At 39.2% G+C, this 16492-nt stretch overlaps 1 protein-coding gene across 6 annotated transcripts in view; it reads left to right on the plus strand.

Moving 5' to 3' along the window:
* LOC143211928 (uncharacterized) overlaps nucleotides 1-16492 on the plus strand; it is a 297767-nt gene that overhangs the window by 106538 nt on the left and 174737 nt on the right. For 3 of the 6 annotated variants that reach the window (XM_076430066.1, XM_076430068.1, XM_076430069.1), the window contains exon 2: nucleotides 6176-6233. The gene's annotated coding sequence lies outside the window, so the exon portion shown is untranslated. The remainder of the gene's footprint in view (nucleotides 1-6175; nucleotides 6234-16492) is intronic. The other 3 variants (XM_076430067.1, XM_076430064.1, XM_076430065.1) reach the window with 1 other exon arrangement.

Below are 16492 nucleotides of genomic sequence, written 5' to 3' on the forward strand. Positions count from 1 at the left end.
CGTAAATGGATCAAATCCCGCGGTCTATAAAAAATGAGGATGGAAGAAGTAAAAGTCTGCCTAACACTCTACCCGGTAAATTATGGTCCGAAATTGTGAATTTGCGTGAACACCAGCAATCCAATTAGTCTTTCAGAGCACGGAAGACCCTTCATTCTTTCGTTATTGCTCGAGACCATGCCTTCTTGTCCCTTCGTGTCTACACACTTACGAGCCGCTATTAGCCCTCGATTAATCCATTACTAATCGAGTCAAAATAACTTAATATCTCTGACAAAATTTCGCGTATAATGTTGTACAAATAATCGACTAGGTTGCGGTAACATGAACTGCCGTCGACATTAACACCGGTTTAACAGCGGGATTTAGCGGCTTTTAATGTATATGTTCCAAGGAGTAAATGTAAATTAAAAAATTTAGACTCCGTCATTTTGACGGGTCCCGTCAATCTACTGTTAAATCAGCTACCATAAATGTAGAATGAAACAAGATTATCCCTTAACGCTGCTCAGAAGCAGTAGTACGAAATATACTATGGGGTTGTCGGAAAAGTCACGACATATTTTTGGTATCCATAAAAAATGCGTCATGACTTTTCCGACTGCCCAATACAGTAGAACCTCGATTAACCGGCTTGATCGGGGGACAAACAGCCCGATTAATTAAAATTAAAATTAAGGCCCGATGGATAATCGAGACCCGAGGGACATAATTAAAAAATGTACATTATATTCCAAAATAAATCTTTTATTTTACCACGCTTATATTAGCTTGCCGAGTTGTCGATGTTGTCGTTGTATGCGTCAAATCTTGTAATCGAATTTTAAATCACTTCCCGATGAGCTAGAGACTTTAAACTTTAAACATAGCTCAGAACGGGATGACAATGCAATATTAAAAAACAAATTTAAAAGAAAAACTGTGCGTCTAGGAGAAAAAGAAAATTTTAATATTAACCGTCACACCTCGCCGCGCGGCGCTCGGTTGTACGTGATCGCGTTCAGCGACCCCCACTCCGCGCGCCGGCGCGCCCTACTCCACTACGCGGTCCCACTCCGACTCCTCACCACTCCACTGACCCATTTCGCACCGAAGGAGCTCAGTCAGTGTAGTGTTCCGTTCACTTAGTTCCATTTGGACAATTTCGGACTCCATCAAGAGACGTCGTCTCTCGGAATCATCCCCTCATTCTATCTCGCGTATTTCCATATCTTACGTTTCTATATATATCTTACTATTTCATACCAGTACTAGTATATCTTGCGTTCCATTAAAAAAGACTAAAAAGTAAAAAAAAAGACATGTTAAAAACCACGCCTATATCAAAGTGCACTAAAAAGGAGAAAATCATTTTTGTTAGGCATTAGTGACTATAAATAAAAGCGTAGATCGTTAAGCTATATAGACGTAATCTTCGTGAGCGCTCCACGCTTTTATTTGTAGTGACTAATGCCTAAAAAATTATTTTCTCCTTTTTAGTGCATTTTAATATCAGCGTGGTTTTTAAAAAGTTTTTCACATATTTTTTTGAAAATTTAATTTTCTTCATAATATAATCATTAGACTGCGGATCTTTATGCAAAATATAATTTTTATACATCAATTGCAAACTATAGGAGCTAACTAAAAATTTATTTTCCTCATTAAAAATAGTATATCGGCATTGTTAAACTCTTTTAATCTTTATCCTGTTTTGAATGACGTCTACTCATTTTTGTCATAAATGCATAAAATCCGCAGTCTAATATAATCATACTTAAACGCATATTTGTTTATAATCGGAATCCGATTAATCGAGGTCCTACTGTATTTATAGTTTTGTTTATGATTTCGCAAATGTTACAGCACGGCCGGGAAGAGATTAAACATTTTACGGCGTCTGAAAGCCGAAGGTGAACTTTCACTTGTGCGAGCGTGCGAGGGTTGAAATTTATGTTTTCCTCGATCGAAGTGTTTGAAGTCTTCATTTTTCCGCGGGCCGGGTGTAATTCGCCGTACAATTACAGTGAAACACGAGTCGGGGAGTCGCCGGCGTCCAGTGATAAAAACGTGGAAGATACTAATCCCGTCGCGATCATTTCGTGCGGATGCGCCCGTCGCATACGGAAGGATCGCTCGTCTGTCGTTAGCATCGCGTAAAGCCGCGTTTACAAGAATCCGCGTGTCCGGTGTCGTCGGGAGCCGATCCGTACGACGCCGTAAACCCGCGGCACCGGTTGTTTTTTGCGCCGGGAATTACGCGAACGTCGGGAATGATATACTAACAATAATCAAGCGGACGTAAAATTCAGCGATCGTTAATTTGCATAAACGTCCGCCGTACCCTGCGACAGTCGTACGCACACGTATCTATACACGTACACTACCGCTCAAAAGTATATGTAATGTGGACACTTCCTTTTTTTCCTACAAAACGTAGTTTCAGTTAGTAGAAAAAATATTTAGAACATTTTTGTCACTTGTAACTATCGTCCCTTTGCACTCGGAGCTGTTTTAACTCGAAACATTTCTTCTGACCTAAAATATTTCCATTTTTTATGAGTTTTTAAACTTGGTGGATATGAAATCGATATAAAACCTCGGACAATCCTTAAATGTTTAGTAATTGATGAGATGCCAACACATATCTAATAATAAAATAAAATATTTTCAATAATGGTACAGCAATTTTCAATGGCGCCTCAGAGTCGCCACTCGAGAGTGCCAAGGGTTTATTATTATTATGTATATTGCGGTACCATAGCACACAATAGAAAGTATTTTTATGTACAAATTTCTATCCACAAATACGAAATCTAGTGGAACGGTCTCGGTGCTTGAAAGGATTTCAAGTTTCACTTTGTTTCATTTCTAAGAGGCAGAGCGAATTCAGAGAATTTTTCGATACAAATACTAATAATAAAATACTGATACTGTAGAATAAAAAAAACTAATAGGAAGATTGCCGCGAGTAGTGCAAGCGGTAATATAGTAATATCTAATCGCGGTGGATACGTCGACCAATCTCGTATTTAATCTTAGTCAAATATTGGAAAGTTTCCACATACACAGATAGTTTTTAACTTAAAACGTTAGATATTCCATAAGAAAGTAATATAATAATAATAATTTGCTTTATTTCAGCCTTACAGCTAAGGAATGTGACTTGGTTTACATATTAACCTATCTGTACAATACCTGTACATACTTTCTCTCATCCATTTCTATGTCTCACACATTCCTACCCTGTCCTACTCTTTTATTATCCTAATTAGCACTAACCAACGTAATTCCTTACTTATTGCTTCTCTCCCCATTCTCTAACTTTTGCATTTTTGGTTTGGTATTCTCTTTGGCTTATTTATGTTCTCTCTTTTCTCTTTTTTTCCTCAATTTCCCCAACCACTCTTCAACCTTTCTATCTTTTTTCCCGCTCACTAGCTTGATCATTTGCCCCATTACATATTCTGCAATCCCTTGTCAAATGCTCTAGGTTACCATACTTGTCCCCACAAAGGTCGCATCCTCTTGCCTCTTCCTCCAGCCAGTATCTGTTCCAATTCTCTGCATTTCCGCATCTTACCCGCGCTATGAGCTTATGACTGTCCCCTCTACCCTCCTTGCTCAGATAATCTGGTAACATTCCTATTCTTATGTGTTTGTATCTCTTTCATTGTATTTAGACTGCTCTATCCTCGTATGCTGTCATAAGAAAGTAATATACATAGATCGATTTTACTCACACTATTGTAGATGCCTAAGTAACTTTTAGGCGTTGCTATTACACATTTCGCAAGTGTCCACATACTTTTGAGCAGTAGTGTATGTACCTACATATGTACACATATGTATACAGTGAGCCATGAAGGATTCGAACGTCCATTAAAACCGAATAACTTTTTTATAATTGTACGAACTGACCTGATTGTTTACAATCAATTAGAAGCATTGGTTTACGAAATGATATGCAAAACAGATTTTCGAAAAATTATAATTTACAAGGTTACATGCAAAAATAAAATGGGCATTTTTTAAAACTATTTTATTTGGGCCCTTAATGAAAATTTAAAATATATGTTTTGTAGATCTATGTTAGTTATACACATGCTGAAAATTTCATCGAAATCGTTTAAGCAAAAACTGATCAAAAGTCGTACAAAACTGCGATTTTCACCATTTTGAACCACTACTTGGTCGTGTGTATGTTAATCGATATCGATGAAATTTTCAGCATGTGTGTAACTACTATACTACAAAACATATATTTTAAATTTCCATTAAGGGCCCAAATAAAGAAGTTGTAAAAAATGCCTTTTTTTAAAAAATCTTTCTTGTATATCATTTTGTAAGTCATTGCTGCTATAATTATAAAAAAGTTATTCTATTTAAAGGCCGTTCGAATACTTTCGTGGCTCACTGTACACGTTCACGCACACGCGTCAGCCTTTTCGAACGCGACCACAGTTTAAATATTTTACGTTTCCAACGAGCCAAGCCCCGCGACGAGGATAATTACACCTGTTATTTACGGCGCATCTGTCGACGGGCCCGCATCATTCGGCAAACGCATCCAAATATGCATCTAACGTCGCGGAGGTCACTCCAGCCGACCGTTTCATTTATTTTCCAAGTCACGGTACTTCTCTGTAATTACGGCCCGTCCACCTGCCCTATCTCTCGCTCATCGATGCGTTTATACATATCAGCCAGTCCGTAGAAACAGGATTCGGCACGTTTTTCCAAAATAACAAGACTGCCGGGGACGCGAACGCATCCTCAATAAAATGTGTAACCGAGGTTTATGACACGAACCACCGAAACACGCCGCTTTTTACGGACTTTAGTACACATATTTTCAACCTTCTCTTTAACCGGAGGCTCCTATTTCACGTGCAATAAACGAATCCGGATTCTAATCCGTGAATGTTAAATACACGGGTAGCAACTTTAACAAATATTAATCCCTTGCCGTACCTTTCTCTTTACACAGTTACAGTGATTAAAACGTGCCCAGTTACAAAAATGTCGTAGAAGGGAAAAGAAAATTTATATCTTTTGTACGGCTACATTTATTTTAATGCTTAAATATTGGTTACAAACGAATCACATTTTATTTAATCTAAAAGTAACATTCATATCATATTTGTTAGACTTTGTTAAAAACCTTCGTCACGAGTCTGGCTCGTCAAAATGCGGCGAGGGGTAGACAACAATAGTGACACAACTCAAAAAAAATAGATTTTCCAGGACAGCCATTTAAAAATTTCTCGTTTCCTGCAAGGCTTGTCATGATCTTGGATTTGGGAAGAACGACACAACCGCATTCCAGCGGTCATTGTCGGAAGCAGCGATATGTCGTTCTTTCACATAAAAATATGAGGATTTTGCTATACATTTTTACAATAAACTCGAAATTGGAAATTTTTGAGCTGTGTCACTCTTCACGATATGAAAGAGTGTGTGAATTCATATACGACACAATGCTCTTCAACCTCACTCAAAGGTCACAACTGAAAATCTGCATTTTGCATAGAAATCCATACTCTAGTAAGTTACCACATGTAACTCGTTTGTTCTTTGTTAATTAAATTACCAGTTACCATCGTGTCCAGCTATCCGTTATTCATTCACCTCGCAGAAAGTTTACAGCGTGTTGCGGAGTGTGTACTTAACATTTTGGTTCGTAAACGAGGCGAAAGTTGAAATTGCTGATTAAAATTTCTTCCGTGGAATTTATGAAGACCGGCATTAAACAGAATAATATTTCCAACAATATTGAAGTTTCGTTTCACGTTTTACCGTGTCCGCTGCATTCGAACGCGTAAAATCCACGGTTTGATAATTACGCGGGTGAAAATAACGAATAAGTTTACTGGAAAATACAAGACTGCGATATCAAAGTAACAGTGGTAGTTGTATTTACGTTCTATATTTTCCTGACGCGATAATTATTTGTCAAAATGCCTCTCGTGATTTTCTGCGCAAATTACATTTTTAACGTGACTTTTATCGTACATAGAAAATTGTATGCGTCTGGTAATTTCGCTGCACAGTTTATTTATCGTGAAATTGAATATGATAAAATATGATTAATGATGTCATCAATTGCTGCGCAGATATCTGTGTGAATTCGGAGTGTAATTTCATGATGTCAGTTCAATTTCATTATTATTAATGAAAGCATTTATTGTTACAGGTGGAATGGTTTAAAACTTTATGGGACGACCTATAAGCGCGCCATCGAGAAACAGTGAGTAGGTTTCACTTTTTATTCTGCTTTATGGTTCATTCCGTCGCTATACTAACGGGACTTCCGCAAATTGCTCGTAACGTTCGACACACGATGCGCGACATAAAACTAAAATTGTCGAACAGTCAAGGTGACTCAATTCTAACCTTCCATCGAAATAATAAATTTATTAAGGCCCGTTACTATAATCAGTGTTGGGCAAATTTTATTTTGAATAATAAATAGACGTGTGATTTTGCAAATAATATTTGCAAATAATAACTAATTGTTTTGGGTATGGGAATAAGTTTGCGCCCCTTTTTGTTGAAAAGAAGCGTATAAACAATTCCCATAGCGTGAAAACGTTTTCCAACAGTAGATCGATCGACGTTTAATTCAATTGATAGTTCTGCAAGTTTGACGTGGATTTCCATCAAGTTTATTGCTGGGAAATCTGTATCTTCGAATTATTTGGCACACCATCGCAATCTTTGCCCTTACGTCGAAATCATGGTTTTTAAAGGAGCATCGTCCCCGTAAATATATAATGAATATAATAAAGTAAATATATAACACCTTTCTTTAAAACAAAATAATGCAACATGACTTCCCGCAAATGCTGCTTACTTGCAACAAAAGTCGCCATTTTTCACGCGACAAATTGACTGCTGTTCTTGCTCGAAACAATTGCCGCTAACTGCGTTTCGAAGCTTACAATTAGACACATACCTTTCAAAAACATGTAACTACTACGTTCCATCAAATACGCGATCGGTACTCAAGTACATGCAACGACATCTCCAAAAGGGCGGAAACTTATTCCCATACCTAATATTTGTAAATAACAATTAACTGTATTATTTTAAATAATTCATTTAGACTTGCTCAAATAATAAATAATTTATTTAAATAAATTTATTTATTGCCCAACACACTGACTATAATCCTCATGCACTACAACAAGAAGACCAAAATCTTCGTTCGTGCCGGTTCGTTAAAATAAAATCGGCATTGCTGTGGAATAATTTTTTAAAGAAATTCTGTTTCTCTGACTTTGCATCGTAAACTAAAAAGCTGAAGTGGGTCATATTTACTTGGACGGTTTGTAGCGTTAAATGGAGCAATGTGTCTGAAAAACGTGCGTGCACGAGTCGTTAATATATTGCAATATTTCCCGGATTATTTAGTTAGATTACGTTCCTGACGAAACGGTAGTCGGACGCTTTGTTACCGTTCGCGAAAGTGAACAGGCTGTTTATATGCTCTTTACCGTTCCCGGCCGACTGTTTATCAATCACGCATAAAAGCACGACCCGTCGAAATTAGTCGTTCCCCCGGAAAGAGGTGAACAAACGCTTGTATCGTTAAAACCGATCGGTTGACGTTCGTAATTGCCGCCTTTCAGCGCCGGGATCGCTAATTTATTACCGCCGGTTACGGAGTTCAAATCACAATGAAGATTTGTCCTCCCGCTACTGCCATTATCCGTTCGATTTACGAGGGTGTAACCTTTCGCCCTCTCCCTCCATGGTGCACCTTGCCCTCGCCATCCCTTTGGCCGACCTCTAACGTTTTACGTTCCCGTCAAGTCCTATTCCGTACAATAAAATCACGAGGAACGCGATAGCCCGAGTGCGAACGGATCATCGATGCGATTAACGATCGCGAGGATCGATACCGGGCCACTTTTGTAACCCATATTCCGTTTCATCCCTTTCAACCAGCGCTGCCAACGTTTCTCCCTTAATTGCGCACTAAAATCGATCATATCCTCGCGGCTTTTATATTTTCCTAACACGTACCAAACCGGTACACACAGTGAATCACAGTAATATTCCCACACTTTTAAGGGGACTATAACTTTTTCCGAATTCGACCATACGACTTGGATTTTTTTTAGAAGGTAAAATTAATTTACAAAAAATCCCAATTGGTCGGAATTACAGAGAAAATATTTTTTGTTTTATCAATTATACATATTCTGAAAATGTTCCGAAAGAAACGACAAGCAGTAAAAGATGTAAGAAGCCTTAGATTTATTTTATAAATTATTTAGATCATTTTATATAGATTATTACACCTTAGATTTATAGTCTCGACCGAATTCGATGAGATTTTCAGAATATGTATACTCGACAGATCTACAAAACGTATTTTTAAAATTTTCATTATGATTAACACATTACCGACCGGTGATTATTGCATAATTTTGAAAAATCTATGGCAACAGCAATTTTCATTGTGAACTAACCAGTCACCCTCAATAACGTCATCAGATACTTTCATTGAAGATTGCAATGTAAAAGAACATTTCTATGCTTTCTTTTGGTACAGCACAATTATTGAAAATCCTGTTAATAGGCTTCCGGTAGGTAAAGTGTTGAAATACAACTTTTAGTATTTTTTCACGTCATTTAGTAAACTAATTCCAACTTCCCAGAACAATCCAAGCCGTATATGCCTCGCTATTTAAAAAATTATCCTTTCAAAAGTGTCCGAATATTACTGTGATTCGCTGTACAAGAATGCTACAAAATAGAAGTACAGTAGAACCCCGCTCGTTGCACGAAACGGGAAAATGCGTGCAGGATTGGAGTTCTGCACGAAAGAGATAACCAACCACGCGATCTGTAGCGTCAATCTTCTTTCATTTCTGCGAAGCCACAACAATTCCCACGAGTTGCAGAACTTGAAGCAACTTGTGGTGAGAGTTGCTAGTATACATTGAACAAGGATTTCGTACAACACGCCAGATTGCGCAAACAGTGAGGTTATACTGTAACTGATTGGACGAAATAGAAATCAATTATGGTCTGTCGCAGACTGGGAAACTATACCAAAATTGTCAGAAGATTTTAAGATACAGAATTCAAAAACAATGTGATATTTTATCGTTAACACATTATTGAAAGCCTATGTAGTACAATTCCCGATTGTGACGACAATTTGAGATTAATAATGTCGACGAAAATTGACATTGTCGTCGAATAATTTTTCCAAAAATTCAATTCCAGTAAGTAATATGTTAATTTATGTGAAGAGATAAATCTCCTTAAATTACTCTTCCAACAAAATCGCCCAACTCAATATGTCACCATAGAAAATTAATGATTAAAACCGGACAAAAAGATTTTCCGTTGCCCTTGCATGTCTGCCACCGCAATCATCCCGTTAATTAAATTTTAAACGCGCGCCCATCGCGGGGCTCGAATACCTGTGAAATTTTCAACAAATTTTCGAAATCTCTCCCGTACATTCGTGTTGATAAACAGCGATAATGTTTCGCTTTACCTTCGTTATGTCAACATAGACGTCACTTTCGACAATCCGCCGAATAACGTAACTGTGGAATAACACTTTTATTTTGCGTATTATTAATATTTATCGGGCAGTTGCTATCGCTTATTGGTACAAACATGAAGGTAATTAGCTGCTTGCGTGCTCGACACAGAACGCGAAGTTGAATGAAATAGTGCAGTCGTCTCGGTTTTAAAATTCTGCCCCAATTTTGCTTCCCGAACAGAGGCTCGATTTTTTAGCGAGCGCCGAACTTCTCCCGCTGGTGTTCGACGATTCTAATATTCAGACGCGAAATTAACTTTTCTGATTTCTTGGTTGAAATTATTTTCTATGGTTCTCGTCGCAATCAACCATCCGGGCACAATTAACTATCCTCGTGAGGACCTCGTTTTTATTTTCATAATTTCCCAACAGTTGCCTTACCGTGTCTTGGGTATCTAAAACGTTTAGAATGTCTTTCACGTTTACAGTTTCTCATAAATTACCATCAGCAACAGAAAGTACAATTTTATTTGGAAACAAAATGAGCGGCATCCACATTTACTGGATTTTCTTCGAAGTCGGGGAACTTTTCTGATATCTTGGTAGAAATTATTTTCTATCATTCTCATCACTAGACTGCAGATTTTATGCATTTATGACAAAAATGGAAAAGCACTATTTAAAGCAGTAGACATATTAAAAAGATTTAAAGACATCAGCGTATTGGTTTCAGTTTAATTAGATAAATAAACGAAGAAAGAAATGTTTATTTCGCTCTTGTGTCTTGCAATCAATGGAAACAATTTTTATTTTGCATGATGATCCGCAGTCTACTCGTCACAATTAACCATCTGGGCACAATTAACTATCCTCGTGAGGACCTCGTTTTTATTTTCATAATTTCCCAACTCTTGCCTTACGATGTCTTGGGTGTCGAGAACGTTTAGAACGTCTTTGTCGTCAACAGTTTCTCATAAATTACTATCAGCAACAGAAAGTACAATTTTATTTGGAAACAAAATGAGTGACATCCACATTTAGTGGATTTTCTTCGAAGTCGGGGAACTTTCCTGATTTCTTGGTAGAAATTATGTTATTTTCTACCATTTTCATCACAACCAATAATTAACTATCCTCGTGAGGACTTCGCTTTTATTTTCATAATTTCCCAACTCTTGCCTTACGATGTCTTGGGTGTCGAGAACGTTTAGAACGTCTTTGTCGTTGACAGTTTCTCATAAATTACCATCAGCAACGGGAAGTACAATTTTATTTGGAAACAAAATCAGTGGCATCCACATTTAGTGGATTTTCTTTGAAATCGGTTGGTGCCTCCACTAAGAACCTCCACTGGAAAGTGTCACCACTAAAAATTTCTATACAATAATTCAAAATACTGTTTAGATTATTAAATATGTTGGTATCTAATCAATTACTAGACATCTAGGTCAAAGGGTTAATTATACATTGTTCGTTGCATGTTTTCATAGGTGAAGGTCCATCCCCAAGCTTTTCGTAGGTTCTAAGAAGCACGATGAACTGTCCCGGCGATTTCTATTTATTCGAATTAGTTCTGTTGATATTATGTCTTGATCCCAAGCTTCGATCTTCGTATAGTAGACACGGTGGTTAAACCGCTTATGGGGTAGAAGATCGTATAAAACGACCCTTCTCGCGATCAGTCGTGCCCAACGCATGGTCGCACGATGAATTTTGATCCGCCCCGTGTCCACGGTCGGTTCGGTAATCCAAACACGTCTATATTATTTCTTCCCGGAGCACGGTGACTCTTTATTGGCCAAACATTCCTCGGCGAAACCACAGTATCGCCCATTAGCCCCCATAATGCCGGGCGAATGGTACCGGGAACCCATTGTAGCCGCGGGAATCGAACGAGCACACCTTGGTACGTCCGAGTTTCTTCTCCAAACACGGTTCCACGTCTAACCGCGAGCGAGGAGTCTCCTGTGGGGGCGGAATGTCGTTCGAAAAATCGAAATGTCATCCCGTAGTCGGGATAAAAATCGATCCGAAACCCGCGGTCGAACGTCGCGTCGAATCAGTGAGCCATTCGCCAGCGACCCGCACGAAGACCCGCTCGCTCCGGTACCCGCTCCTTTGTAAACGGTGCGTCATCCTTCACCGATTCCTTCTGTATTTTTTCCGATTATCATTCCGCTCTGCCCTCCCTCTCGCTCCCTTCTCCACCTTTAATCTTCAGGCTGCATGGTGAATATCAAACGGAGAGGGCACACAGGTGAAAGTATAGGCGGTCGTTGCGCCTTAGTCATCCTAGACGTATTGTCGGCTCCGTCGAGTAGGAAGAACAATGCGGCGATGCGTCACGACGGCTAGCGTCTGCCTCGGACGCCGGTTAGGAGAATAATTATCGTTGTTTGCACTTCGTTTTCCACGTCCGTTCGCTCGCCGGCACGCTCACATTTTTCGGTCCTAATTGACACGCCGATAATGGCCGCTGCGCACCCGACGCAACTCCTGACGCACGCTGCGCGTTTCCTCGGGCTGCCACTTCTCGAAAAGACATGGTCCTACGAATGCAGTCTTCTTCCAGCCATTCGTCTTCCTTCTTTGACAGTTTTCTGAAACTGTACTTGGAACGGAGGCGTAATAATTTGTGTGCATGATGGACCGCCATTGTTAGTTTCGTTATTAGTGGACAGATCAACTTTCTTTCTGGCGTGCCGTTTCGAAGGACCTTCGAGGAGATGACTAGATTAGGGATTTTATGCGTTAACCCCTTGCCGTGTTTTAACGAGTTACGGTCTTCATGGAGAATTTAAACGAAGTCTACCAAATATGAGTTTCTTTTTTTTCAGATATGAAGCCTTTCTTGTTAAATGAAATAAGATTTGACTCGTTTATAATCAATAGACAGCGGATTTTATGCATCTGTGACTAAAATGAGTAGGTGTAATACAAAATAATAAAAAGATTAAAAGAGTTTAACAATGGCGATATACTATTTTGACCATATTAAAATTATTAATGAGGAAAATAAATGTTTACTCAGCTTCTATAGATTGTGATTGATGTGTAAAAATTTTATTTTGCATGAAGATCCGCTGTCTAATAATCAATATTTAAGCATTAAAATAAATGTAACCATACAATGAATATATACATTTTCTTTTCTCTTCTACAACATTTTTTATGATAAAGACGTTTTAATAACTGTAACTGTAGAGGAAATGGTACGGCATGGGGTTAGTGACGACAACGATTTAATGCAACTTGAAATCGTGCAAAGATCGAATAAAATTAATAACGTCTATGTACTATTTATCTTCAACTCGTTAAAGCTATTAAAAGAAATTTCTAGCAATCCTTGCAGACAGTTACTTTTATTCCTGTATCTCTGCATTCAATTTTTAACACGTTCCGTGCCGAACCGTTTGTGCTCGACAATTAAACAAACTTATGTGCTTCGTTCTATACTGCATTTTTTATAATGCCTCAATCTGTTGGTGGAAATGCATTCTACAGTGTTCAGCTTGTTATAAAATATATGCTTCTAGCGTATTAAATAAATATGTCAGTGTGTGCCACCAGTGATACACGCGGCTTGAATGAATAGTTAACGTATATCATCGGTGATACACGTGGCGCGGAACGTGTTAAAAAATGATTGTGCTTGAGCTCGTTGAATTCACCTTGATGCGTGCCAACCGATAGACTAAAAAGAATTAAAGAGTTTTAGAAAAGACACACAGGGGGTATGTATATTAAATGTTAACTGGATTATTTCCGAGCCTATATAAATTGAATTTAAAAAAAAAAACGTATTGATCCTGAACGGGTAAATTCTGGTTTGAGATGATCGTGCGCCAAGTAGCTCGAAGCTGGAGCCCCGCACTCGACGCGGCCAGAGATGAGCCGCACAATAGAAATTATAATATAAATTTGATTGCTTCGCATACGCTGCCGGTCATAAGTCGCCGCGCACCTGGCCGCTCGCAGGAAATTGCGAATCGTAAATAGACTGGCGCGCGGTGAGTTTATGAAGCTATCTCCGCAGATTGTTTTACGATCGAACCATCGCCTAGCCGAATTAATTGGAAAACGGAGAGGGCGCAAGAATTTTCTGGTAATGGAACGCTCAGCCGTTTTGATATTGGTAGGGAAACTGCAAGGGCTATGGAACATCGGAAAATCTGGTTGATGTAACGAACCCCGGACGTAATCGGGTATATCAGGTGCCCAGGCATCGCGAATAGTCGCATTCAACGAGATTGAGCGTTGGAAAGAAGGAAGAAAGAAGCAAAAAGTCAAATATTGTGTCCACTCCAAAATAAATGGAAGATCAATTATTTTCTCGGTAAAATTTCAATGGCACCATTGTTAGTTATTTCGAAATAGGTGACAGAATGCACATAGAAAAAATACAGGAGGAAATGAATAAAAGAGTTTCAGCATTTATTGATTCTAGAGAGAAAAAGCTTGACAAAGTTGCAATTGTTTAGCGCCATCGTAATTTTTCCGCAGTGCGAATCGCTGAAACAAGTTAAGGAACTTTCACTTCCCTATTGTTTCCAAGACAAAGGTTTATTAAAATATCTACGCTTTCACGAACGCCCATACAGCCAAAACGTGTTACGTTCGCGCCGACAAAGAGAGATTCGGTTGAAATGTCAAAATTAGCGGAAACCCGTTTGCGAATCTCGCGTCGCAAATATTGTTCCATGCATACTTTCTAACGAACCTCGACGAAGGTATATGTATTTTCAAACGAGTCTATTTTTGCGGCAGTATAAAAAAACAGTCCGCAAATATAGTTTCAAATATTTCCCCATGGTACGTATATTGGAACTCTGATAACAATTGAATTATTCTGTCGTTTGTGTTGAAACGTTTTTAGTTTGATCCACATTAGGATTGATCCATCCATTTGAGTGACTGTTTTAGTTGAATGGAGGAATTAATACCTCGGTTATAATTATCGAAATTTCGTTTTATCCTGGAGACAATTGTGAAGAAAGGAAACGTATTTTTATCGCACTTAAAAAATAGAACACGTCCGCCGCGGGCGTAATTAAATTGGTAACAGCCAATTTTTTTAGAGTCTAGCTCGCACGATGCAGGATGTTTCATAATTATCGGAAATACATTTCATCCGAGAGACAAGCGTGAAGAAAGAAACGTATTTTTTATAGCACTTAAAAAATAGAACGGCACGCTCGCTGCGACGCCAATGCTCAGATATAATCGACGATAATGCATTCTCTAGACAGGCTCGCTTCTTTTGTCGCGAATGCAAGACGAATGAATTTTAAACGAGGATCGGCATGTGTTATCTTCTTTTCTTTTTATCCGCTTTGTTATTGGTACCATTAGGCCTTGGAGCTCGGATCAAACTTTTCGCCGGTCATTCGATAGGCAGGATACATTGACAGTGTGGTAGATGTTATCTGCCGTGACGTCTCCGAACGATGAAAAAGGATTCGGGACTTAAAAATACACGATAAACATTTCTAATTAATAGCGACACATTTCAAAACGCTTAATCCCCTGTCGGTGTTGCGTGATATAATATATTTCTTCATAAAATGTGAAACTCCGAATGGAACGTAATTTATTCGAGAAGAGAGAATGGATGGCATATTATCCGATAAACTTGGTCGTCACCCTGTATACGACTAACTAATTAAACCCCGTTCCTGCGAGCTAACGTTGTGTATCTAGAATGTGCTGAAGTCCAAAATTAGGGGACAGTAATGGGATCAGGTGAGGTGTGCTCGAGTTCCTCTGCTTGATAAAGGAGATTGGCTGGCGCATGGTCTGTTGGGCATGATCCAGCGATATCTGCTTTTTCGTAGAAAAATCGAAACACCATAGTGGAACCAACAGTAGATGGAAAGTCGAAGGAATTACCGCAGAACATATAACAATGTGAACGGTAACAATTAAACCACTGGACTCTTCTCGCAAAGTAGCCTCTCACTGACCGACCGAAATTATACAAAATTATATTTCATTCGCGAGCTCGATAAATTCGCAATAACACGAAACGTTATTCGCGAACCATTCAATAAGGTTTCAAAGCCACGTACTAAAATTCTACAATCTGATAAGAATAAAGGTGCGATCGTTTCTATTGGGCGCAACGAACTAGGGTAAGGAAAGCAAAAAGATAAATCAATCAAGAGATAGGGGAAGAATAGGGAGTCCGAGCACCAAGGTGCAAAACAAGAGAAAACTTTCGAACAAAGTAAACAGAGATACGGCGAGCGAATAAAGCATCAAGAAAATAAGTATGGCGCGGCCCGGAGAATCGGTTTAAAAGGCGCATTTACCGAAACTGCATAGTTCCAAAGCGTAATCCAGTTTCATTCCCGCTCATTTCTGTGCCGGCGCATTGCTGTGCTCACGCGTTACACCGTTAAAATACAAATTCTCCCAGTTCCACCGAGAAAATGATTAATCGCCGAGACGGGTCATCAGCCACGGTTGCCTAGTACAAATGGAGAAAGCAACGGGAACCGAAAGAAGAGCGGCGACGAGAAGGGGCCACCGGGGGGAGAAAAAAAAGAGAAACGTCGAGGAATATCGTACCGCCGCCGTAAATAAATCGTTCCCGGACAAGAACCGCTTTTCGAGGGACGGCTTAGTTAAGGGACCGAACTCTCGTGTTGGGCTGGACACTAACCCAACCGTGTATTTACATCGGAGATTTACGGTACGCTGCTACTAGTGATGGAGCCAAGTACATCACAAGCACGGCCCTGGCTTAGCTACTTTTCACAGTCTCAACCCGTTCCCCGGCGTTCGATCTTCATGAGAACCGCTGTCCGCTCGGACTTTTACAAATCGAATCAATAATTTCCGAGACATTCCGGCTAACCCGTTTGTCACCCCCGAGTTCGGCGCTGGGGGCAGACAAGTTAGCTGTACTTTATTTTGGCCGAGGTCGACCTGGAAGACTCCTCCTTGTATGAAGTTCGCGAAAATGATTCGAGCGCTGTAGAGCTTCGTATTTTACATAAA

Source organism: Lasioglossum baleicum, chromosome 9, assembly GCF_051020765.1.
Source record: "Lasioglossum baleicum chromosome 9, iyLasBale1, whole genome shotgun sequence".
Lineage (NCBI taxonomy): Eukaryota > Metazoa > Arthropoda > Insecta > Hymenoptera > Halictidae > Lasioglossum > Lasioglossum baleicum.